Here is an 11,465-nt window from a genome sequence, read left to right as displayed (position 1 = left end):
CGGAATTCTACGCTATCTCCTTTATACATATCAGTAATTCCGTTAATCTCATAAACTTGCCGTGTTTGATTGATGCTCAATATTATCCGGCTGCCCTACTGTCAAACGACGAATTTGCTATGATTTTTGTCAAAAATACCCAATAATCGCGATCAAAACACGATGGACAGAGTTTTGGCATTAAATATTGACTACAATAAACTATTAGTAATCAACAATTTGTTTGGATTACAGCTATAAAGTACCTTAATTGGCTAATTATAATGACACGAAAAAATTCCGACGGGGAAAATCTCTCTCCAATATCTGAATCCGACGGGGAATATCAGTACACAGGCTTTCATTTGATTTTCATTCAGATATCAAATGTTATCAATATGACACATGATTTCATTTATTTCTAGATAATTCTAGATTTACCCAGTTATCGGAAGATTCCGGTGTTTTACATTTGATCCATGGACTTCTTACCCGTTGACGTTTATGCGTATTTTTTGTAGACGTAATAAAACGTTTAAGTTTTGGAGTTAACGAAATTGGATTTAACCCTTTTTTAGGCGGGTAAAGCCGCAACGAACTCTTTTTACGTGTTGGCATTATCCTGAAAATTAAAAGAAATAAGTGTTGACGTTATTAAAGTCTCTACTTCAAAATTCATTGGTAAGGGGTTACATAAATTGATATTCTATATTTGATCAACAATAGCTCGAAAACGAGCACATCGACATATGATTTTTCGCCATTTTTGCTATGGCAAGACATCCTATTTCCAAAAATAGATACGAGAAAACAAGTTTAATACAGGAAAATTCTGGCTTCTCAGAGGTGTACAATTCCTGTTATCATTTATATGATATTTGTCAATTGGACATTTTCACGTGTACATACAACATATCAGTAATACGTTACATAAAGGATTGAATCAAAGTTTCACAGAATATCTAACAGTAAATTGTTTTGCAATCTATAATACGACAGTTAAGCGTCCGAGAGAGGCAGTAGCTCCTGGGAGTAGAACAGCGCAACAATGCATCTAACGTATAGAGTAATTGACGGGCACAATTGCAGATTTAAATGATTTCACTTGGCTTATAAGGAGGAGGTTAGAAACATTTTCTGTTAGATGCGCATGCTCCGTGGAGCTTTATTCATCAAATTGTTGTATACAGTTGTGTTGTTTTTTTTGTTTTTGTTTTAGTTTGTTGGCAGTTTCGCTAATTCTGAACAATATCATAAGTGGAATTGAGCTTCATAATATCGAAAGCAACTGGACCCATACAGTTTTCAGTTAGACTTATTACATTTTGATAACCGAGCCCTGAAAACGCGTGTAGCGCAATACACACACTGTACGATGCTTGACATACTTGTACATGTATATATTTACATTTACACTGAGCCCCACTATATAACTTTACCAAACTCACTTGAAGGTTACGAGTCCATAACGTCATTACTATAGTGATGTCATAATTGTCACGTCGGCGATAACGAAAAGATGGCTGTTGAAAAGGTGGTTCCGTCAAAAATCGTTGTCAAATGTAAGTATAAGCATTGAACTGCTTTCATTAGGAAGTTATGGGCTGATGAATGCCAACAGGACAAAGACAATATGAAGCGCTAGCGCGCTTCATTAATTTGCCTTTGTCCAGTTGGCATTCATCAGCCCATAACTTCCAAATGAAAGAAGCTCAATGCTTAAGTATCACATAGTCGCGACTTTGTTAACTGATATTCCCCGTCGGATTCAGATATTGGAGAGATTTTCCCCGTCGGAATTTTTCGTGCCATTATAATTAGCCAATTAAGGTACTTTATAGCTGTAATCCAAACAAATTGTTGATTACTAATAGTTTATTGTAGTCAATGTTTAATGCCAAAACTCTGTCCATCGTGTTTTGATCGCGATTATTGGGTATTTTTGACAAAAATCATAGCAAATTCGTCGTTTGACAGTAGGGCAGCCGGATAATATTGAGCATCAATCAAACACGGCAAGTTTATGAGATTAACGGAATTACTGATATGTATAAAGAAGATAGCGTAGAATTCCGTGGGTATCATCATATTTCCGATAGTATGTTAAAATGCCATGTATCACTATAAAACATACCCCAGCCATGTCCTTACGCCCTTCGGGTAGATACTCCCCGTCGGATTTGTATATACTCCCCGTCGGATTCGTAACTTCCGGTATCACCCGGTGTAATATGTGGATGACATCATGATTGCATGATAGTCCAGCAATAGATATAATTTGACACAAGGAGTGAACTCCTGTAATCTCCCATTCATGAAAGCTATGTGACATATTGATTTGACAAGTTGTAGTAAATCAAAGGGCCAAAGGCCCGGAGAAACGTCAGGGTCTGAGGTCATATGATAAGATTGGATTTACATTTGTATCGGATGAAATGTCTTAATCTGGTTATTCCTATTCTATATATATTCAAGAAAACATGTATAACATATTTATCTGCCGACAACTTTCCAATAGCTGAGTATAGTTCTTTCCCTATTTCTTGAATGCTTGTGGAAGATTATTGATATACTCCTGAATCAGTAAAGCTGCTTGTAAACTTTGAAAAAAAATCAACTGAACGACAAATCGGTCTATTAACAGAACATGTACAACCAAAGATAAAATCCAAGATGTACACAGCCTAAGTTTTTAAAATTTTATTTATACTATAAGATGTTAATTAGGCCTAGCAAACATTTATTTTATGACCCCTAGTAACATATTTAACTCCGATAGAAAATTGCGGTCGCGTTGTCCGACTAGTTTTGACATCGACGCCAGTACATCAGTCACGGATCATAATCATTAGATTATTTTCAAATAAACAAATAATAACCTTATTTAATAAAATCCTCACGAAAAACGGCAATGTAGTTTGTTACAACTTGCCTTCAATTCCTGGTGATATTTCTTGCGTATTCTAGCGACATACAAATGAATATGAAACTGCGAACGGTCGTTGGTTTAGTTACATTAGACATAACCGCCATTTTGGCCGATTAGTGATGAGTCACGTGACAGTTGAAGTTATCTCGTGGAATGCTCGGGTGCATTTGACTACGTAAATAGGGTTGGTTTTAGGCTTATATGAAATGTTCCTGCATATGAACTCCGGATGAACATATGAGTCTTAGACATGTGAATAGTTTCTCTGTGAATGCATGTAAATTTCCACGACGATCAAACTGATTTTTTTACTTTCGTTTTCAAGGCAGGATCGAGACAGAACTACGTAATCCTACGCCTACAAAAATTGCATATACTGACGAGGAAAATGTTTATTTTTATACTCTAAAATAGTCTAGAACACCAAACATTCATATTTCATTTTGAATAATTGCAGTAAACACGGATTACATCAGTTAAATCGTGTCAATAATTGCTATCAAAATAGGAACTATATTAGGCTGCGGATGTATATCATTTGTATGACAGAAAAGAGGAATTGTTAGCCGGAAACAAATGTGTCACTAACAACATTTTCCCACCACGACTATAACGGCAGGTGCCAAAGGCATCCTGACGTTAAAAATGGCAAGCAGTTTGTTAAAAAATAGGAAAACAATTATAAGAGTTTCCTATATTCTAAGGGCCATAACTCCAGTAAAATATATATATAATAATACAGGGTTCAAAAACTAGATCTGTCATTCATTATAAACTTGAGCTTATTGTAACAGAAGCCGTTACATATTTCCCCATACAACCCCTGCAGTCGTAAATGAAGAAGTTGACATCGCAATAGTTTTTTTAATGTAGTGTTTGTAATGTCAATCTACCTTCTTTTTTTTATTTAAACGTATTTTTATTGCCATAAATCAAAGAAAAAAGGATTGGGCACAAGTTATAACAACATTATTAAAGCCCTTTCCAAAATAATTACAAAGGTTCAAAATTTGGCAAAAAGATAGTATTAAAGTCATAGTATTAAAGTCATAGTATTAAAGTCATCAATTAAATATTTTAAGCTCACCGGTTATGAGTAACCGTGATCTAATGCTGTCACCCGGCGTCCGCGTTGGCGCCCCACCCCAAAACTTAAGTTTTTGGGGTAAGGTTTTGGAAAGCTTTACAAGTCCAAAAGTACACACCTGGCGCCTTTCTAATTACGTTTATACATTCATTAGAGGTTTAGGAGTGATGCTATGGCAAAATAATGCAGAAACAAATTGCGTTTTTTTTTTTTTTTTTGCATTTTACCATTTTGTTGACTTTACTTTTTTGGCACCAAACCCCATTTTAAAGTTTTTGGGATAAGTTTTTGGAAACTTGTAAGTCCAAAAGTACACACCTCACATCCTTCTTATTTGGTTTATACATTTATTAGAGGAGGTCTAGGAGTGATGTTAGGCAAAATCATGCAGAAATAAATTGTGACTTTTGTTTTTGCATTTTACCACGGACTTTACGAAAGCACCTCGCATAGTCTGATAGCTGCTGCCGGTGAGGTTTGCAATCATTGATTTCACTTGTTGTAACGTTGTTCTCCGAAGATATACATTATTAAACTTATTGCTAGTTTTTTTTAAACCTGTGCACATTTCTGAAAATAGTTATGTTTGTGTCTAAGGGCAGATATTCATTTCCAAAAAGAAGTAACTATAAGTTGATAGCTACATCTAAATTTTGAAGACTAAGAAAAAGTAAACGCCTTTGCATAACACAATGTGGACAAACAAAGAAAAAATGAAAGGCATTTCGACAAAGGTTGCCACAAGTGCATTCTGCATTTTCTATCCGGTTAACTCGACATCAATCATATTTGAGAGAATTGTTTTGTTACCTTAACTTCGTATGAATTATATTAATTTTCCTATCGCCGAAACCATAATAACTAAGAGCTTTTTATGCATTAATTTTAAATCTGGAGTAATAGAGTTTTTGAATATGCTCAATGAAGGTGAAGATCTAGTAGTATGATCTACAATATATCTAGTTCATTCCATAGACGAAGAGTTGAAGGTAAAAACGAAGCATTTGTACTAGAAAGCCTATAGTTAGGAATAACAAAATCTTTTCTATTCCTCAGTACATACGGGGTATTTTGACATACGGGGTATTTTGACCAACCATTTGAGGCAATATAGAATTTAAAATTGAATTATTTTTCAACTTGTTTTCCGATTCAAAATACAATTTGCCACTAGCATATGAAGGTAAACCTGTTATAATACGTGCAGCTTCACGCTGGGGGCCTTTTCTAATAAATTGGATTGTAATACATTACACCCATCCCATAATTCACAAGCATATTCCAAAACCGGTAAGATAGGAGTTTTATATATCATTAATAGTGTATCACGTTTAAGCATATATTTCAATTTCCTAAGAGCATTTAGCTTTTTAAGAACAGATATATAGTGTTTTCCATATGGTCGTCCCATTTACCTTTCGAATTGAAAGTAACACCCAAGTATCTATGGTAATAACTAAAGTCTAGGAACTCATTATAAAAGTTTAGTTCTATATCATTTAAATTTCAGAATTCGAGATAAAAATCACTTCTGTTTTACTAGGGTTAAAATTTACCAACCATCTCTTTGTCCAATTACTTAAAGATTCTAAGTCTTGGTTAATGTTTGTTTCAATTATATTACAAGAGGAAGATGTACTCATAATCGACGTGTCATCAGCAGAAAGACGGGAAGCTGATTGCAAAACTTCAGCAACATCATTAATGTAATAAATCAAAAATAGTAGGGGACCAAGGATAGAACCCTGTGACACTCCTGCTTTAATAACACCAGTGTCAGAAAATGAATTTGAAATGAATACTCTTTGTTTCCTGTTCGAAAGATAATTACTTAACCATATCAGTAATTCACCTGATATACCGTAGAATTTTAATTTAATTAACAATGCCTTATGCCAAACACGATCAAATGCTTTAGATATGCCAAAAAATATTTTAAAAGCTTGCTTTTTCTCCTCTAATGCTTAACAGATGTGATAAATTTCAATTAGCTGATGAACAGTTGAGTGACTTGGCATACACCCCGATTGATACTTGTAGAATAGAGAGTTTTCAATAAAATAATTATGAATATATTTAAAAATAACCCGTTCGAAAACTTTACCTACTGTTGATAATAATGATATTGGCCTATAATCAGACGTAGAATGTCTGTCACCTTTTTTTAAAACAATGGCATTACTGTGACCATTTTCCACATCTTTGAATAAATACCAGAAGAAAGTGACAAATATTAATATCTGCGTTACTTTCGTCAACATCGGTTATAGAGCAAAAATACTTATTCAGAATGTTAGCTTTGTCAATATATTTCCAGAGCTGGGTCAGTAAGTGTTGGGATATTATATTGTGAATTTCCTACTGATTTCATGAGTTTCTTAATTAATCTCCAATAGGATTTAGGATTAGAGGAAGAATACTGATCAACTAGTCCGTGAACATTTTCGTAAAAACTTTGACGAGCATGTTTCTTCATATTATTAACTTTATTCCTCTGAACTTTAAACTTGTTTATATCATATTGAAGAGATGAAGAACGAGCTTTTTTTATGTAATCTGTTCACGAATCCTTATATTTTTTCGTAATTCTGTTGACACCCATGGTTTTATCTTTAGGTCTAATAGTAACCTCTTTAGTAGGAATACAAGGATGATACAATCTTTAGGTCTAATAGTAACCTCTTTAGTAGGAATACAAGGACGATACAATCTTTAGGTCTAATAGTAACCTCTTTAGTAGGAATACAAGGACGATACAATCTTTAGGTCTAATAGTAACCTCTTTAGTAGGAATACAAGGATGAGCAAAATCTAAATAAGTTTTATTAAAATATTCACACGCAATATCAACAGACCCATACATCAGTATCATATTTTCCCAATCAAAATTTGAAATTAAAACCATTGAACTTATTAAAATCTGCGTGCGTATATATCCATATCTTACGTTTATAAATAGATGTAATTTTATAAGGAATTTCAATATAGACTAAACTACAATCGTGGTCACTACATGAACTGTCTGTAGAAATAACTGACGAGTCAATGCATTTAATGGACTCCGTCAAAAAATCGGATCAAGAAGACTTGACCTGGTACGACCAATTCTAGTAGGTAGTCAATGGCATTTATAAAACAAAAAGTTGGGACTTTATCAGACAGAGCATGCCGAGGAGTTGTAGTGAATATGTCAACATTCAGGTCTCCATTAATGAATAAATTTGGTGAAATGTCAAGAATGAGGAATAGTGTTACGTTGAAATTGCATCAGAGTCCATATTACACCCCCCCCCCCCCCTTTCCCCTCAAATTCAAGGTAATTTCGTTGCTTGAACTTAATTGTTCGTTTAAAAAACAACAACAAGAATACCGCCACCAGCAAAATTTCTATCTAGACGAAGAGGGCTATGATAACCTTCTAAATGTAAACGTTCTGTTGAGACATGCTCGTCTAAGTGTGTTTCCTTAAGGTAAATAATGTTCGTATTCCCTAGCCAAATCCTCTATATATTCCATTTTGTTTCTAACACTTCCTATATTTAGATGGAAAATAGATCATTTATTTGGACCAGGATTAGATTCGATATCCATATCGGTTAGTATTACATCCCATATCATTAAAATTCATTCAATATTAAAAAATATGCGTTTAACGACTGATATAATGAATGAAAATGCAGTAGTATACTAGCCCTTTTCGAAAAATAAAGGAAAAATAAAGAAAGTGTTAATATTTATGTTCTGAAGTATGAAAATAGATATGAACAAACATCTGCCGTAGACTCTAGCGTAAAAATTGCCAATCGCGATTCTATTGCTCATAATATTATTACCCATTGTCGAAAGCGAAAAATGTTTCTTACTGAGATTAAGAAGATGTGCTGGCCAGCTTTTGTAATATTTCGGAGAAAAATACAGGTATGACAATAGAACAGAAATATCAGCAACACACAGTAAAAGATATAAAAGACATGAACGGAATAATCCACTTCATTTTAGATAATTAATATATGATCGAATCTAACAATGTGTCGATCAGGGTGCTAAGAATAATTATAATATTGAAAAAAAGGTTTCGACATTTCCGGGAACTGTAACTATAAGAAAAAGAAATATAACAAGTCTTGAGAACTTGATATACATTAAAATGGTAGATGAGTATTGCATGATGTATAATGCGAAGCACTTTTTAAAGCAATACACGACCTCTACCGGCCCCGCAAAAAAGTAACAGTGACCTTGACCCAAAAACCCTGAACTTCATTTAAAGCTACTCATACTGAAGTTACATACCAACTTGCACCAACATATAATTATGCATGGCTGAGAAATGTGCAGAAAACTAAGTAGACTGAGTAGACGGACAGACAGACAGATAGCTGCATACTGACGGGGAGGAAACCTAGTCTAAAAGGTTTCACCGGTAGGGAACTAAAATACGTGGAATGACATTCAGTGAGCCACAAAAATGCTAGGTCGCGTAATGTTGATAAGAAAACAGTTTCAAACATAATATATTATGATGATAATGTTATTTTGATTGATACGTATGCACCATTATACCAAATAAGCATACCTGGGGAGAAACATTTAAATCATTCATGTAGTTTATCAGCCTACCACAAGACCGTGCCAAAGACTGAATTTTGTGCACTCATCCGCTCACTGACCACTACTTAGGTAACTATTGGTCAAACTACCTATATACTAGAACCCGTTTTCGTCAAAATCGATCAATGTAAAAAAAATCAACTAGTCAGCAGCCACTATGTGGTTTGCTATAGCAACAAACCACATGCAGTTGTATTTACAGTCCCCTAACACCCCTATACACCAATCTATATCTAAATTTCGACCAATCAGAAAAGTATGTGTGGTTGATATGGCAACGCAACCAATGAATTGTATTTGCAGTCCCCAAATACCCCTGTACTAATTTTCATCGAAATAAATAAATACAGAAATTTCAACCATCGAAGCCTCCATGTGGTCACTATGGCAACAAACGCATGCGGTTGTATTTGCAGTCTCTTAATAACCCTATAAATCAATTTTCATTGAAATTCGAACAATATCTAAAGTTCGACCAATCGGAAGCCTCTGTTTGGTTGCTATGACAACGAAAAATATAAAATATTATAATACACGTACCCCTATACATGTACAACAGTTTTCATAGAAATATATCGAACAATATCTAAATTTCAACCAATCACTGGCCGGGAAATCGTGAGGTGACCAGAGTTTCATGATGTACCTACAAACCAAATTTCATGAAATTTGGACATTTTGACAAACAAACAAATAAAAAATCCTGCACACCGCTGGTCATACACGAACACTCATATGAAGTTTCGTTGAATTCGGTCTTATGGTTCTCGAAAAAAGTGTCGGAAACCTCGCCGGCGGAAGAAAGTGGAAGAAATAAGAAACGGAACAAAAACAATATGTCGCCTCAAACTTTGTTTGGGGGACATAATAAGCCATATACGAAGTTTGAAATATCTGCTGTGTAAAGGGCCATAACTCAAGCAAGATTTGAAATATTTGGTTGGAACGCAATGACGAAGCCCCATACTATAAAAGTTACAGATAGATGTGACAGGCGATAGCGAAATTTCAGGACAATGGTTAATCATGCGAATTTGCAATGTGCAAAGGGCCATAACTAGCAAAGTATTGGAATTATGTCACAGGGTTCAAACTTGATCAGAAACCTAAAACAAAAGGCCTAAACGGTAATCTGACAAAGACTTAAAGGGACATCACGGTAAACCAATTTTTATTTTGTATTTTTTCATATTATTGGGTATATCTTTAAAAAAAAAATCCTTATAAACAATAACCATTCGAATTTGATGATATATGTATATAAAAAACATCAATTATTAATTATAAAAAGGTTATCACAATTCGTTGATCAATAGTCTGAATATGCAAATTTTGTGACATATACGATAACACGCATGTGCACAACACACTAAAACACCTGAAAACAAAAATGGCTTCCAATGTGAATCGACTGCGGTTGAAAACGAAGCTATGATGTTTTAGACCAAATTTGGTTGTAATCCATTTCGGCATTAAAGAGGAGTAGCGGTTTAAATCAAACTTTCAGCAAAATTCCCCTTTTGCAGCCCCGCACCTCTGTCCCCAGGGGTCGGACCAGCCTTATGTATCAAAATTATGACTGCCCTCACCTAATGATGTTTCGGACCAATTTGATTGTAATCAATTTCGGCGTTAAGGGGTGTAGCGTTTTGAAGCAAAATTTCAGCCACGTTCCCCTTTTGCGATCCCGCACCTGTCCCCATGAGTCCGACCAGCCATATTTAGTTAGACTATGATTGCCTCCCCCAATGAGGTTTTAGACCATTATATAGTTGTAATCCCATTGAAGCACTGAGGAGGAGTAGCGGTTTAAAGGGAAATTTCAGCCAAGTTCCTTTTCCCCCAGGGAACCAGCCAGATCAATATAAATTATGATTGCCTTCCCCTAATAATGATTTTGACCAAATCTGGTTGTAATCCATCAAGATATTAAGGAAGAGTAGCGTTTTAATGGAAAATTTCAGACAAGTTTCCCCTTTCTGGGTCCCCAACCGTACCAGGGGTCGGACCAGCCTATATTTCTATAAATTGTGATTGCCCTCCCCAATGATGTTTCAGACCAATTTGGTTGAAATCTGCTCTGCCGTTAAGGAGGAGTAGCGATTTGAAAGTAAAAGTTTCCGCACGTCTGACGGCGCAAGACGACGCACGAAACACGATGGCTATGGTTCATTTTGACGGTTCGGGTCAGTTGACCACATGATGAAACAAACCAAGTAACACATTGATGTAGCAACCGGTAGCGAAAAAAAAAGTGCAGAAAACAGTAATTATGATGATTTCCTGTGTCAATACTCAATACTCCAGGCAAAATAAAATGGGGTATTGCCATGGGATTCGAACACAAACTGCAATTCATCATGACAAAACGACACACTAAGTTTCATTGATGTGGCAAACGTTGAGAAAATGTCAAGTGTGACTGAAGACGCCGACGGCGGACAAAATATTCCCCAAGTGTCCGCCATGCTTCGTACGCAGTGGAAGTACTCTCAGTACTTTGATTTGTATCCAGGTAGCAGCTGTGGCCAATAAATGCAGGGAAAATCTATCGTAACTTACATGTACAATATTAAATGTTTGGACGAAGGAATGACACAGAGACATGTGAACATCACACCTGTTAGGGAGGGGATCGAAGGCTGTGTCGACCGAGACATTTTTTTAGACACATAACCGGTACCGGTAGATACCGTACATTTCCTTGACAGCTAGTCAGCTTTACAAAAACGTATGAGACAGGTAGCGTGTCTAATATTTTGCTCAAAATCTAAAGGAAGATATACATCTACTTGATTTAATAGATATTGCTGTATACGATAATCTAGATTGATAATCCGAATCATTCAGACGTCACAT

The sequence above is a fragment of the Pecten maximus genome, chromosome 1, assembly GCF_902652985.1.
Source record: "Pecten maximus chromosome 1, xPecMax1.1, whole genome shotgun sequence".
NCBI classification, from domain to species: Eukaryota; Metazoa; Mollusca; class Bivalvia; order Pectinida; family Pectinidae; genus Pecten; species Pecten maximus.
The sequence above is the reverse complement of the archived record's forward strand: the minus strand, read 5'-3'. Positions refer to the sequence as shown.